Source organism: Mycteria americana, chromosome 5, assembly GCF_035582795.1.
Source record: "Mycteria americana isolate JAX WOST 10 ecotype Jacksonville Zoo and Gardens chromosome 5, USCA_MyAme_1.0, whole genome shotgun sequence".
NCBI classification, from domain to species: Eukaryota; Metazoa; Chordata; class Aves; order Ciconiiformes; family Ciconiidae; genus Mycteria; species Mycteria americana.
The window spans coordinates 20,763,240-20,776,285 of NC_134369.1; the positions used below are offsets into that span (position 1 = coordinate 20,763,240).

At 51.3% G+C, this 13,046-nt stretch overlaps 1 protein-coding gene across 3 annotated transcripts in view; it reads left to right on the plus strand.

Annotated features, from left to right (window-relative positions):
• Window positions 1–341: 341 nt before the first annotated feature.
• The window catches only part of SLC25A22 (solute carrier family 25 member 22), a 52,820-nt gene continuing 40,115 nt past the window's right edge, over window positions 342–13,046 (plus strand). Inside the window, exon 1 of one of the 3 annotated variants that reach the window (XM_075502405.1) lies at window positions 342–488. The gene's annotated coding sequence lies outside the window, so the exon portion shown is untranslated. Of the gene's footprint in view, window positions 489–8,435; window positions 8,527–10,347; window positions 10,439–13,046 lie in introns of those variants that run through there. The other 2 variants (XM_075502406.1, XM_075502407.1) reach the window with 2 other exon arrangements.

Genomic DNA, 13,046 nt, shown 5'->3' on the forward strand with positions numbered 1-13,046 from the left:
ATTTGGAAGGGAAGGACAGATTTATTATTTTTCCCCTTATAGTCGCTTGTCCTGTTGTTCCACCCATGTGTTGCCTCGCCAGGTGGCTGCAAGATGGCTGACGGGTGGGGTGAGGGAGACCGCGCTTCGCCCTGCGGTGGGGCGAGGGGTGTTTGCTGGCGGAGGGGAGGGCAGGGCTGCGGGACACCCCCCCTTCACCCCGCGGCCCTCATCCCCTGGGCACGCCGCGCGTTGGGGCGGGCCCAAGGCGGTGGAGGCCGCGGCGAGGCCCGGCCGCTCCGGCCCGCGTTGCCATGGCGACGCGGAGGCCGCCCCGGCGGCGGCGGCGGCGGTTTTTCCTGCGCCGAGCGCGGCCAGAGGGGGCAGAGCTGAGCTGAGCCGAGCCGGGCCGCGCCGCCCCGCCCCGCCCCGCGCCGAGCCGAGGAGCTCCGCACCCCGCTCCGCACCGGCCTCTGGCCCCGGCGGGAACCCGCCGTCGCCCCGGACCGGTAAGTGCGGACGCGGCCCCTCCCCGGCCCTCGGGAGGCGCCGCCGACGGTCCCGATACCCCTCCTGCCGCTGGGCTGCGGCTCGCCTCCCCCAGCCTGGCCCCTGCTGCACCGGCCCCTCATCTCAGGGGTGTGCCGGGCCCCCTTACTGCACCCCTTGTCCTGGGGGGCCGGCCCCTCACCCCGGGGACTGCGGGGTCCCCTGGCCCCCCATGTACCCCCCTCACCCCGGGGGCTGCAGGCTCGCCTGGTCCCCCGCTTTCTCCCCCTCACCCCAGGGGTTGTAAGCCCTCCCGGCCCTCCACCTGCTCCCCTCGTCCTGAGAAGTGCCGGTCCCCCCCAGCCACTCCCCTCATCCCAGGGGGCGGGGGTCCCTCTGCCCGAATTTGGGGCTGGAGGCGCAGGTGTCCGTGAGTCAACGCCGAGCCTGGGGGAGATCGCCCCGCACTCCCCGTGGTGCTGTGGTTGCCCTTGCCGGGCGCTGGGGGCTGTAGCGGCGTCGCCCTTCCTCTCTCTGCCCGCGCTGGGGAAATTGCGGGTGACACGTGTGCGGTTTCGGCCGTGCCCTTTAGTGCCCCGGAGCTGCTGCTTTTTATATCAAAAACGATTTGCACGTTTCTTCGGGGCTTCTGATTTTTGGGGTGATTTGTAGGATTGTAGCCTCTGGTCGCAGGGCAGCATCCTGCATCTAAGCCCCTCTGAGCTCCTTCCAGGCTCTCCTAAGCCAGATCTGTGCCTCTTTGAGGTAGGTCAAGGTTATTCTGCTCTTCTCCCGTGGATGGGGAATGTGGAAATGTGGATAGAGCTGTGGGATTTCTTCAAGGTCACCCTGGGAATTGGACCCCAAGCATCCTCTCCTCTCTCGCTGCTCCCTCTGGAGCTGCTGGGCTCCTGCTGGATGAGAGCGCAGTCATGGAAATCGGATTGTCCAGTGTCCCGGGCCTCTCTCCTGCAGGGCTTCTCAGCTTTTAGTTTCTACGTCTTGCCAGGCTGTCAGAGTAACAAACATCAGAGCAGGATCCCAGCTATACTTATTTGGCCTAATATCTTTTAGATATTAGGTGTTTACAGTTAGACTGGGTGTTTTTACTGTAGCACATTCATCTCCGAGAGTCTCGCTGCCATTAAGATCTGACCTCTCATGGTGTGGCTGCTGCTGTTGGGATTGTATCTGCAGTGATTTTGATCACTGCAAGTCACTGTGGCTTTGCTTCTCAAGAACTCGCTTCTTGGCAATGGCAAGCAAAAGGCAATCGAACTAGAGTGGTACTCGGCTGATAACGATGTATTGTGTGGGACTTGGATGGCGGTTGTCGTCTTGTCCTTAGCTTGTGTTTTGCTTTCCAGGCTGTTATAAATAAAGGTATAGATGAGGTCTAATAGGAGGAGTTACTCTAACCTCTTCACCAGAAAATAAATGCCAGTATTTAATGAAGATTTACCCCTTTGAATGTCTTGCCTGTAGGATTTTTAACTGTGCACTACTACTTCTTGTCATTCACACAGGTACAATTTTTCTCCTGGTGCTGTGCCCTTGGGCTCATTTGTTCACTGAGTGCTTGTCGTAGTAAGGAGTGTTATGTTTTGAGGGCAATGGTGATTGTTGGCAGAGATGGATGGCCGAGTTGGAACAGGGAGCAAATCTGTGTCGTAAATTGGAGCCCGGCACTGCTCTGAAGGAAAGTCTGCAGTCTTGTTTGATGCCCAGAAATCTTGTTAATGTCTTACTGAGATGCCAGGGCCCTAGAAGATCCTCCTGCTGCCGTTTTAAGAAGGGGGAGTGTGCTGTATTAAGTTACTAGGAGGTAGAAATCACTGACAGCCTGTCAGGGCCATTTGCTCCCCTTTTCCTGCTAAGATTTAAATTAGTGGGCAAGACAGGGGGAAATACCTACCTGGCTGGCGAACGTGGCAGCAGCACATACACATGGAAGCAGCCCCCCTGCTCACTTGTGCATCACGTTTTGTGTTGTAGGTCTCTAGCAGGGCAAAGGTGTGATGGAGAGAAGGGACCGAGATGCAGTGGCTGGGGTTTGGTGTGCCTCGAAGCCTGGTAGCTGTGAAGATTCGGAGCTGTGCTCTGATGAGGGTGTTAAAATGGGGAGTCTCACTTAGGAGCTGTAAGCATTTCATGTGCCTATACGGTTGTTCTTGTGTAACTGTTGTCATGCTGAGAATTGTGAAATAGTAGGAGGGAGAGATTTTCTGGAGTAGGGCAGCAACGTTTTTAGGTGGGAAAACCTTGTGTTGTGTTTAGCTAGAGTAAAACACATCTAGATCCAGCATCCCTGACTGGCAGCCCAGTTTTGTGGATTTCCCTAATAACAGCTTTTCCCTGAGGGGTAAAGCCCGATCTAGGGAACACCCTCATTGCAGTGTATGTGATGACCGTGCAATGCTGTGAAAATAGTTAATTATCCCTGGCACTCTAGGTTTCATCTGAATAATCTTCAGCCAGGAGGCTGTAAGAGGAGTGACTGATGAGTTGCTTCTTCCTTGGCAAGGAGCGCTGAGGTGTGGTGTAGGGCTGTGTGGTCTCCATCTCTGGTCCTCCAAAGTGCTGGGCTTTGGGTTTGCTGCTGGGCTGGGGGTTACTTGTTTTACAGATGTTGACAAACCTCTGGATTCTCTTTTACCCCACTGTGGAAATAAAACACTCTTGGAGGGCAATTGCCAAACTCACAGTAGCTGCTGGAAGGTGTCCTTGTGAAAGATGTCCTTGTGAAATTTGGGAGGTGAAAGGCTTGTGTGGGGAGAATAAGAGTTTAGCAGCATTGAACGTAGCCGTGGAGGGACTTGTGTCCCTTGGTGCTCTCTTGCAGCACATCTGCCTTGTTCCAGCACGATGCTTTCTTTTTGTCACTTGATCCCTGGGCGCTCACCTGGGGGCAGGGAAATGCAAATGCCAACTTTCCGGTGCCAGCAAGATGCCCTGCGCGGGGTGTATCTCTTAATGGGCTGTTTCTATCTGCCTAAATTCATATTGTGCTTCCAGAATGACATAAAAGAGCTTTGAACTAGGCGCCAAGGGGGAAGGAAAAGGGGTGGAAAAATGCAAAATATTTTTGTTTGGTTGTTAGGAGATCCTGCACTGAGGAGATGATGTGTAACCAAACCAGGCTTGGAATGGCTTTCCTTGTGATCCTGAGTGCTGCAGTTCATGTGTATTTTGGTAGGATGCTGATGTTCTATGAAGGGAGTTTCTGCAGTTTCCCCTTTTCTAGGCTGTTTCTGAACAGAGAGGCATTTCTCCTAAGCCTGCCTTGTTCCTGGCTGTCCTTATTCAGAGTGGGTTTTTTTGTTTTCCCCTTTTGGTTTTTTGGTTTGTTTTTTTGTTTTGTTTTTCTCCAGAATGAAGTTTCTACACAGCTGCTGGCAGGTCAGTGGTGTCCCAGAGCTGTGCACCTTGGCCCTTGACTGGAGTAAGTTGATGTAGCCCTGGCAGAGGCAGTGAAGCAAACTTGGTTTGCACCAGCTGAGTTTGGGCCATCATGTGGGAGCCCTCGAGCTACAGGAAGAGCCTGGGCACAGAGCCTCTTTAGCCTGTCACTTACAAGTTTGTTAATGTCCTGTTAGGCTTCCAGTTGGACACACTTATCTCCCAGCTGCTTCTGCTCCTCTGTTTAAATCTGCAATACTGTGTAAGGCCAAGTGCCTGCGCTGCTCCTTCAACAGCAGCAGTGCAGGATGGGGAAGGATCTGCCTGGTCACGGCATCCTGCCTTCTGCTACAGCAGGTACATAAGGACTGGTTATTATTCCTTTTACATCTGTGTCTGCATTCACCTAAATCCTTAACTGTGTTTTCAGGAAATGCAAAAGCCTACTTTGATGCCCATGTTTGCAATTCAGGCTTTCTTAGACGTACCCAAACATCTGCACTAACAGAAAGTTAGGAGAGTTGGGATTATCAATTACTTATCATGGCAAATGAGCTATGGATGCTGCCTATGTGAGCCACTGCATTGTTTTTATTTTTTACTCTTAAACATACTGTACACACTATGTATGTTTCATCGTGCATTTCTCATAAATGGCTGCATGGACTCCAGCCTTGCTGGAGCCGGTTGCCTTGTCTGTTTAGAGTGAGACAGCAGGGTGTGACTGCAAGCACCTCTTCTCTGCTGAAGAGGTGCCTGAGATCTAACAGGACAGTGTGTTTCAGCTTCCCTGGCACAGTGATTTGATGAAGCCTTCCTTCTTCTGCAAGGCTGAGTCCTCTGGCCTGTATCTGATTGGAGTGGGGACTGTCATTTGGCCATATCCAGGTAACAGCACACCGGGTTGCTAGAGTCGACGCTGTGTTGCTCCAGCTAATCCTAACAGCAGATAAGTAATTTTTTCCTGTCCTCTTCCACTTGCCTTCCAGCGCAAAGGTAGTGGGAAGGAGGAGGTGGATTGAGCTGTGCAATGCAAAACTGGGTGTTGCTTTAACCTTGCAGTATTGATTGCCGGGTAGTTCCAGTTGTTGTGAAGATAAAGTAACAGGGGGTACAAAAGCTTTATAAAACAAGGCAAAACCCCAGACAAACCCGATGAGAAGACCTTGTCGCTTTGGGTGCTTTGGATTTCTGTCTGGCAGTTTCCTCTTACACATCGGCAAATACAAAAGCTTTGAATACTTGCTGTCTTAGGACGGCTGCCCACAGGGAGATTATTTGCATGGGGAAGGGAAAGGCACCTGCACAGCAATGCTTATTCTGTGTCAGGAGAAATGTGATGGGATACTGGTTATTTAATTTGTGTAGTCTCTGTTGATCTTGATTTAATGCAGCCCACGGTGAGCTGCTTACAGGAATGCAGTCTTATGTTTATTTTGTTAAATCTTTTCATAACCGGTTCTTGTTCTCATTTTGGTGGTGCTGTTGTGGCTGGGTGGCTATGCCTTGTCAAACCTCCTGTGCCGTGCTCCTTCCTTTGGTGCTGATGCTGGTGCATGGCTTATCAGGAGAGCTGTCTGGATTTTCTTCCTTTCCTGGGTCTGCAGCATTTATCCAGAGGCCAGGAGGAGAGAGGTTGATTTTGATCCAGCTGAGTTTCCCAGAATGGCCTGAATTTGAGCAGCTGGAGATGACTGAAGTCCCATCAAAGACTGTGCCTGCCCCATCTGGAGTTTGGCTGGAGTTTGGCTCCATGGCTGGGGCTCATGCTCTTGATTTAAAGGCTGTCCCAACTATGAGGAGTTTTGTGGACAAAGTGGGGAGAGGGAAGGGGAAGGAAAACTTACGCTCTTATGCAGGACAGCAGTGCTGCTGCACTGAGTGACTAACTGTCTTGGAGGAGGCTTTTGGGAAGACAGAAGGTGTGTGCTTTTCTTTTTCACTTAGAGCACAAAGATATGAGACTTTCAGCAAGTCATTTTGGTAGGAGAGAGATGCTGTGTGGGTGAGCTCTTAGTTTGGATCAAGCCAGAAGCCAGTCCAGTAGCCGTGATCCTTCATTTCTGAATTCAACCACAGCTTCTAGTGAATCCTTTTTGCTTTGACAAGGGGCTGTGCTGTGTGATGTGAAAGCTCCTAGCCAGAGCAAGCACTGGCTTTGCACGGATAAATGCGTGGAAGGAGGTGGTAGCATGTGGTGTGCTTAGTCTGAACCAGCGCATCTGTCATTTCTGTTGCTGCTGAGTACTGTGTCCTTGTCACTGCAGTGTCTGACCCCTTACTGCCTTTAATGGGTGTGCTGCCTGCCCGCCTTGGTAGAGGAGACAAGGGCAGTTCCCTGTTGCTTCCTGGGTAGGGTGGGATGGAAACACCTTCTCCAAGGCCACGTGCAGACAGGGAGCTTGTTTGGTGCCCTGTTCAGTGCTGTGCTCTTTGCTCTGTGGTAGTTAGGGATTTATAAGAAAAGAAAAAAGAAGGAAGCATGTTTTAGGGACAGGATATGCCAGGGGCTAACTGTGAGTTGCGTACTGCTTTCTCCTTTGCCACAGATTCAGAGCACAACCTTGGATAAGCAATAAAATGTCTGTCTCTGACCCTGTCCCCTACTATCAAATAGGGACGGCAGCACTTCCAGGGTTTTGCCACTTGTATGCAATAGCAATGGCAGCTGTTGCAGAAGGTATGATCTGATGTAGTAAATGATCTCTCTTTCTGGATGCTTCATTTTCCTTTTTCATTTTGTGTTGGCTTTCTCAAGGATGCGGGGTACCTTCCTTTTCCATGCCTTGGGTGAGCTGAGCTCTTCTCTGTAAGGCAACAGGAGCACTTGTTGGTTCATCTCATCCTTTGAGAGCAGCTGTTGTTTATGAAGGCTATTTTCTAAGGGTAGTAGTCCTTTTAAAGGACATAAAACACATTGTGTTGGCCTGACCCCCTTCCCCTGAACTGTCCTGCTTGATTTGTTAGCAGCTGAATGTGTGCATGACCTGAGGAGCTGTTGCCTCTTTTATGCCTTCCCCCCCCCCCCCCCCTCCTTAAAATGAAGATTCATTGATGCCCCACTCTGGTTCTTCAAAACTAATGGAGAGCTTGAAGGAAATAGCTTGGATACTGAAGCTATAAGTGCAACAGAAATGCCAGAAGCTATATAAACAACTAAACTCAGCCCCCAGCCCTTCCTGAAAGAGGGATGATTTGCAGAAATACTTGAACAGATGGTCTGAATTTGGCTTTGGAAGGGGGGGAAAAATACCAGGCCCCTGCTGAGCTGTGTGTGGGCGTGTGCCCGAGTGCACTGTGCAGTGTGCTGCCTGCCAGCACGCTCCCGGGGAGACTGAGCAGGCTGCTCCTGCAGCCTTCTACATGCTCAGGAGGCATCTGCACACCACTGACTCAGTCTCTGCAGCTCTGCCAGGTCCCTGGCGTGGAGCAAGCTCCCGCTTCCCCTGTGGTGAGGTTCGGCTGTGCCCGCTTGCTGGGCTGTTCTGGTAGAGGTGAGCTGTGGCCAGTTTGCAGAGGCGTGGGGTCAGCTTGTGGGAGAGAGGCTGTGGAGCTGCCATGCAGCTTATGAGACATTGCTTGGCACATGAGTGAGATTGTGGGAAGGCCGTGGTGTGATCTGACACTGGGTTGTCTCTCGCACTGGCATGGTTACCTGGACCTGTGGCAGTGCAAATTGAGGTGGTCTGGACCTGGAAGCAAACAGATCAGCCCTGACAAAGGGCATGTGCTGTTTGCACACACCTGTGCATATATGTGAGCTGACAAACTTGCTAGTAGCCTGAAAGGACATGGGATGGCAGAGGGTTTACATGTCATGGTGAGGGACCGTGATGAACTCTGGCAGAGCTGGCTGCTGTGGCCAGCCTCCCTTCTCCCTCTCCCCTGATGAGGTTACTTCTCTTGCAGGGGAAGGAGAATGTGGTTTCCCCAGCTAGTACCGGACCTGGGGTCCTGACACCAACTGTGGCAGCAGCAGAGTGCTGCGCCACCTCTTGTGTGGGCTCTGCTACGGGGCAGGCAGGTTCCCATGCCAGTAGCCACAGCTGGCTCCGATGGGGATCATGGATTGGAGCCCAGAAGTCATTGTCCGAGGACCTCTGGAGCAGAGCAGTGTGTCTGGTTCCTGCATTGCCAAACTGTTGTTAGTCTCTCAGCTCAATATGCCTGTTACACTACTCACTGGCATGACAGTTCTTTGTGTCTAATGCTATTTGCTGTTCCTGCCACGCACTCTCTGGTGAGACAGTGTTGGTTGGTAGTTAGAGCAGGGCTGTGAGGTGTGCTTCAGGGGTGATTTTTTTTTTCTTAAATTTCTGAAAACAGGTCTAATTCTTACACAATGCAAGATGAATTGCTTTACTGAGGATGCTTAATGTGTCAGGTAAATTCTTGTGGATACATCTGGCAGGTAGCAGCATTGCGCTGTGCATGCAGAGTAGCCAGGTAAGGCATTTAATGTCCAGAGAATGACTTTCCAAGTTTGACTTATTGCACTTTTTTCCTCTTTTTCCTTTCTAGTGTTACCCATCTCCTTCTATTCTGTTTAGGTGAGCAAGACTGCATGTGTTTTCATTTGCCTGTAGCCTCCTGAATATATTGTCTCCCTGCTGGGAGCACCTTGCCTGCCTTCCAGCCTGCTGATTCACAGCACTCCAGGTGAGCAGGGAGCTGGTGGATGGATTATGCCACAGATTCCCGAGCTGTCAGTGATTGCAGTCCCCTTGACAATTCCCCTGCTTGTCACAGACCACGTATGAGTTTCCCTGGAGGAGCTGCTAACCTCTTTAGGAGCAACATGACCCATGTGGGGCCGCTGACATGCGTTTAGCAAGGAACCATTTTGCTGTGATCTGAACAGCTTTGGCGTAAGCAAACAGGTGAGGTGGGAGGAGAGAAATGTGGTTTGTGATGCGGGAGTGGAGCAGGTACCCCCACAGCAAAGGGACTGGCAGCAGCAGTGTCCTGTATCACCATTCCTGCGGCTGAGAGGCAAGGAATATTAATTAACGTGACATTTAACTGGCATTTCTTCTAGTGTACTGGGAACATTAGTCAAATTCTGCCTTCAGTGGTGGGAAGTAATGAGATAAGCTGCCTTCCTCGGAAAGATCTCTACCTGCTGTTGCAAAGTGTTTGGGAGGCTGGGAGATGTCCTTTTGTTATCCTGTCTATTCTCCGTGTCTGGCCTCTTGTACAAAAGGCACCTGAAATACAGTCTTGGCTCTAGCGAGGAGTTGAGCTTGTAGCCTGTACACCAGTGTTTGCATGCTTGAATGGTGGCTCCTGCTCGATGCTTCTCTGTCACCTTGCCTTAGGTGGAGCCCAGCTCCTAACTCCAGAGGGTCACACAGGAGGGTTTATGTCCTTTCAGACCCTGGGGTCCTGTTTCGTTAGCCTACAATATTTTAGTGTTGGCACCCACGTTGGTAGCTGGCTCTCTCTGGGCACTGTGGCTTTGCTACAGAGGCAGAGTGTGGGGTTTGCTGGATGCATTGCTGTTCCAGCCAGGCTCGTGCAGTCCCTCTTTGGGACTCCAGGTCACAGCTATCAGTTGACGTATAGCCCCGCAGGGCTCTGGATTGCTAGGTCTTTTAAATCACTTTGTTCAGGGCCCAGAAGCCCTTATCTCCCAGGCTTCCCTGGAGGGATTCTTGTTCTATTTTATTGGGGTTTTTTTTGTTGTTGTGTTTTTTGTTGTGGTTCCGCCCCCCCCCCCCCAGTGCCTACAGTAGTCAGGCTGCTGCTGAGAGGGGCAGCACTGCTTCTAACTCCTGCCTCTCTCTTTTTGTGCCAGCACAAGCATTTGTGTGTTCACAGCTATGCACTGACCTGGGAATAGGCCTGGTCCGAAATGAGTTCCTCTAGTTGCTGGGGGAAGGAAGAGCTCCCTCCTTTTTGGCAGTAGCCTGAAGTTATGCGGGACTATTGGTTGAGTAACCACAGCCTCTGCTGGGAAAGAGAATCATGTGGCTTAAGAGAGATGCACTTTCCAGGGACTAAAAATCCCTAGTATGGTTTCCTTCATAAAAATATTTGCATCTTCTCTGCCAACCCACTGTCAAGACTTTATTGAGCCTGTACCAGTGCCTCTTTGTGCAGGACAAACTGCATTGTACTACCCTTCTGCAGCCCTGGGTCTCACCTGGTGCCTGGTTGTAGATCCTGTCTTTGAGGGTGAGAGTCAGCATCATGTCTTTAAAACACTCTGCAATTCACATGGCATAGTCCTTGCTGCCAGAGAAAGTTGGTTGCTTTTCAGGCCTCCTGGGGATGCCCCTGTGTACAGCCAGATCCACGCAGTATAGGAGGAAGTGGGAACAGAGGGGAAAAAAACCCACGCATTTGCTTTGCTCTGGCACAGTCCCCTAGTGTTCACAGGAGTAAGTGCATGCTTCAGAAAGCATTCGGTGAGCACGTGTCCTTGGAGATGCAAAGAAATACGACTTCCTCTCCTCTTCCTCTTCCTCTCCCTCCCTTGCATGCCAGGAGGTGGTGGCAGTGCCTAGCAGACACCCTTAGTGTGAGCACAACTGATACCTAGGACGACGCCTCACCAGGGATGGCAGAGGTGAGGGATCTGGTTACCCTTGGGCTGGGGAGACAGGCGGCTCCTCTCTGAGCATATCTGAGCCTTGCTGGGATTGTGCATTTCTCTTTCCTTCTGTCCTTTTGCTTCTCCCTGCCACAGTCTGTCCCTTCGCCTTCCCGTTTCTGAAGGTTCTGTTCCTATTCTGACATGGGAGGTGAACGTGGTCCCACCTGCCTGCCCCCATTGCCATGTAGGTTTAGGGAGCCAGTTGGGATTGCTGACTTGGTTGAGCTCATGCTGCAGCATGACTACAGCTTCCGTGCGCTGCCTGTCCAGCCGAGCTGTCCCTGGCTGACTTCGGGGATGTGGAGGAGACAGGTCCACATGAGGAGCGGCGTTTGGTAGGATGCTGGGTGACTCGCAGCCCCTGGTGCTGCTCTGCTGGTGCCACGTGGTCCCTGCGGGAAAGGGGCTGCCTGCAGGGTCCCAGGCTCACAGTCCCAAAGCAGCAGGGTGTCATCCCAAGGCTTGCAATGTGCTCTGGGCCACAGAGGTAGGAAGGGACAAGCTGGCTGGCCCTTTGGAGAGGGGATCCCATGTCTATCATTGCACCAAGGGCTGGGTGAACAAGCAAGGCTTTTTGCATGTTAACCAGGCAGCCGGGCTGAGCCAGCCATAGGGCACAAGCCACGTTGCTCCTATGCTTCTCTGAAAGCCGTGTCAAGGCAAGTACTTTCCGCTTTCTCACAGCTATTATGAAAGAGCCTGGGTTTGCTGCCCCGTTCTCTCCCTTTGCCCTCAGGGCACGCTGGGCTTGTTTGAATTAATGTAATTAGCACATGCCTTATTAGCTCACTAAGGCATAAAGAACTCATGTATATTTGTAGCCAGGTTAAGCAGCCCCTATTAATTTAATAACCGTGTCCTCCTCAGTGCATGGCAACAGTTAATCGCTGGTGGTGACTCAGGATCAGCCAGTACGGAGGGAATTTGGGCAAGGTGTACATGTGTGCGGTTCTCTTTTATTGTGTTGTATTTTTATTAATGAGCAGAGCTGTGAAGGGAATTAGCAGCAGGCGCAGTAGACAGAAGGAAGCATTCAGTGCAGGTTTGTTAAGCAGCCAGCCCTGGATATTTCCTATGCTCTACGCTGTCTGTAGAAAAGGAGCTATAGAATGAATCGGTGTGATATGACACAAACTGGGAGGCAGAAATACACAGAAGTAAACTTAGCAACCCATGCTTAAACTCTGCTCCAATCGGGTTATGAACTAGGTACTGATAGTGATTTTGCTTCATTGTCTACCCTATTTCCCCTCAATGAATCCTGGGGCAGAGGAAGTGGCTGGTGTATTCTGGCGCTGCTCATAACTGAGACTGCGGAAGGGCAAGGTTCTTGTGAAAGGACAAAAAAGAGTTGCAAGTGATTTCATTCTCTGCAGTGCTATGGTCCTCAGTCCCTTTTGCTGGTCTGGGTCTTGCCATGCACAGACCTTAGCTAGGTCCCATGGGATGCTGCCAGGATACTTGCCACCTGGTTGATTTGTTTGTTTGTTTTGTTTTGTTTTGTTTCAGAAGATGCAGGTTATGGGGGTGAATGCCAGTTTGTGCTCCATCACCCTGGAATGATGCAGCCTGTGAGTCCAGGACGGTGGGTGGCATGTGTCTCTGTTCCTGTAGTCCTGCACATGGGATAGTAAGGTCCTGCACTGCTTCTAAAACCAGTGACTTAAGCATTTTTGCGGCCCCTTTCAGCCAAGATGACTACGCATGCAAAAGAGGCTTCCTGCACTTCTTATCTTCTTCCCTTTCCTGCAATAATCGCAGATCATGCTCTTTGCGGTGAGCATAAGCTGGAAGGAGGAACAGGAAGAGTGGTGCTGGAAAGCAGCTCATGTGCTTGCCCAGTCTTGGTCAGGTTTTCTGTAAGCAGCTGTTGGAGTGAGATGCAGGTATCCTGCCTGCTACCCATCCCTCTTTTTACTTTTCTCATTTACGGTTTCTCCTCCTTGCCAAGTAAGCTTGGGCTGTCAAGGCCTGAATTGTTCCTGGTCATCATGAGCTTGTGCAGGAGCATCATTGAGAAGATGAGGCTGTGTCAGGCAGACAGATGAGGAAAACCCATGAAATTGGACAGAATGGTGTACGTGCTTGTAATAATGTGCCCTCTTACTGCAGCTGGTGGGGGACCAAGTCACCAGGCTCCAGCAGAGACTATGAGCTCTTCTGGCTTGCATCTGCTGAGGACCTGGCCCTCCTGGGAGGCATGGTAGGAAAATAAGTCTCTGTGAGATCTCTGTGGAGTGACAGGGGATGCACATGAGTCTGTCTGCAGCAGGTTGGAGCAGATAAATTTATTTCTCCTTCCTTAGAGCCTGTTCCTGGGACAGCCCAGTGCTTGGATGAAGGTACTGCAAGTGGTTAGCAGCGTGAGGAGCTGCGATGGTATACGTTGTACTGGTGGTATGGAGGTACCCATGTGCAGCTGTTAGGACAGGTGCATTGCAGGGAAAAAAAAAAATCAAAAGTGCAAAAGAACGGGAAGAGAAATGGTTGCTGGGGTACTCCAGATGCTGGCCGGAGGTGGTGATTTTTATTTTTTCTCTTTTCTTTTCTTTTCTTTTCTCTGTTTCAGGGGCAGGAAGGG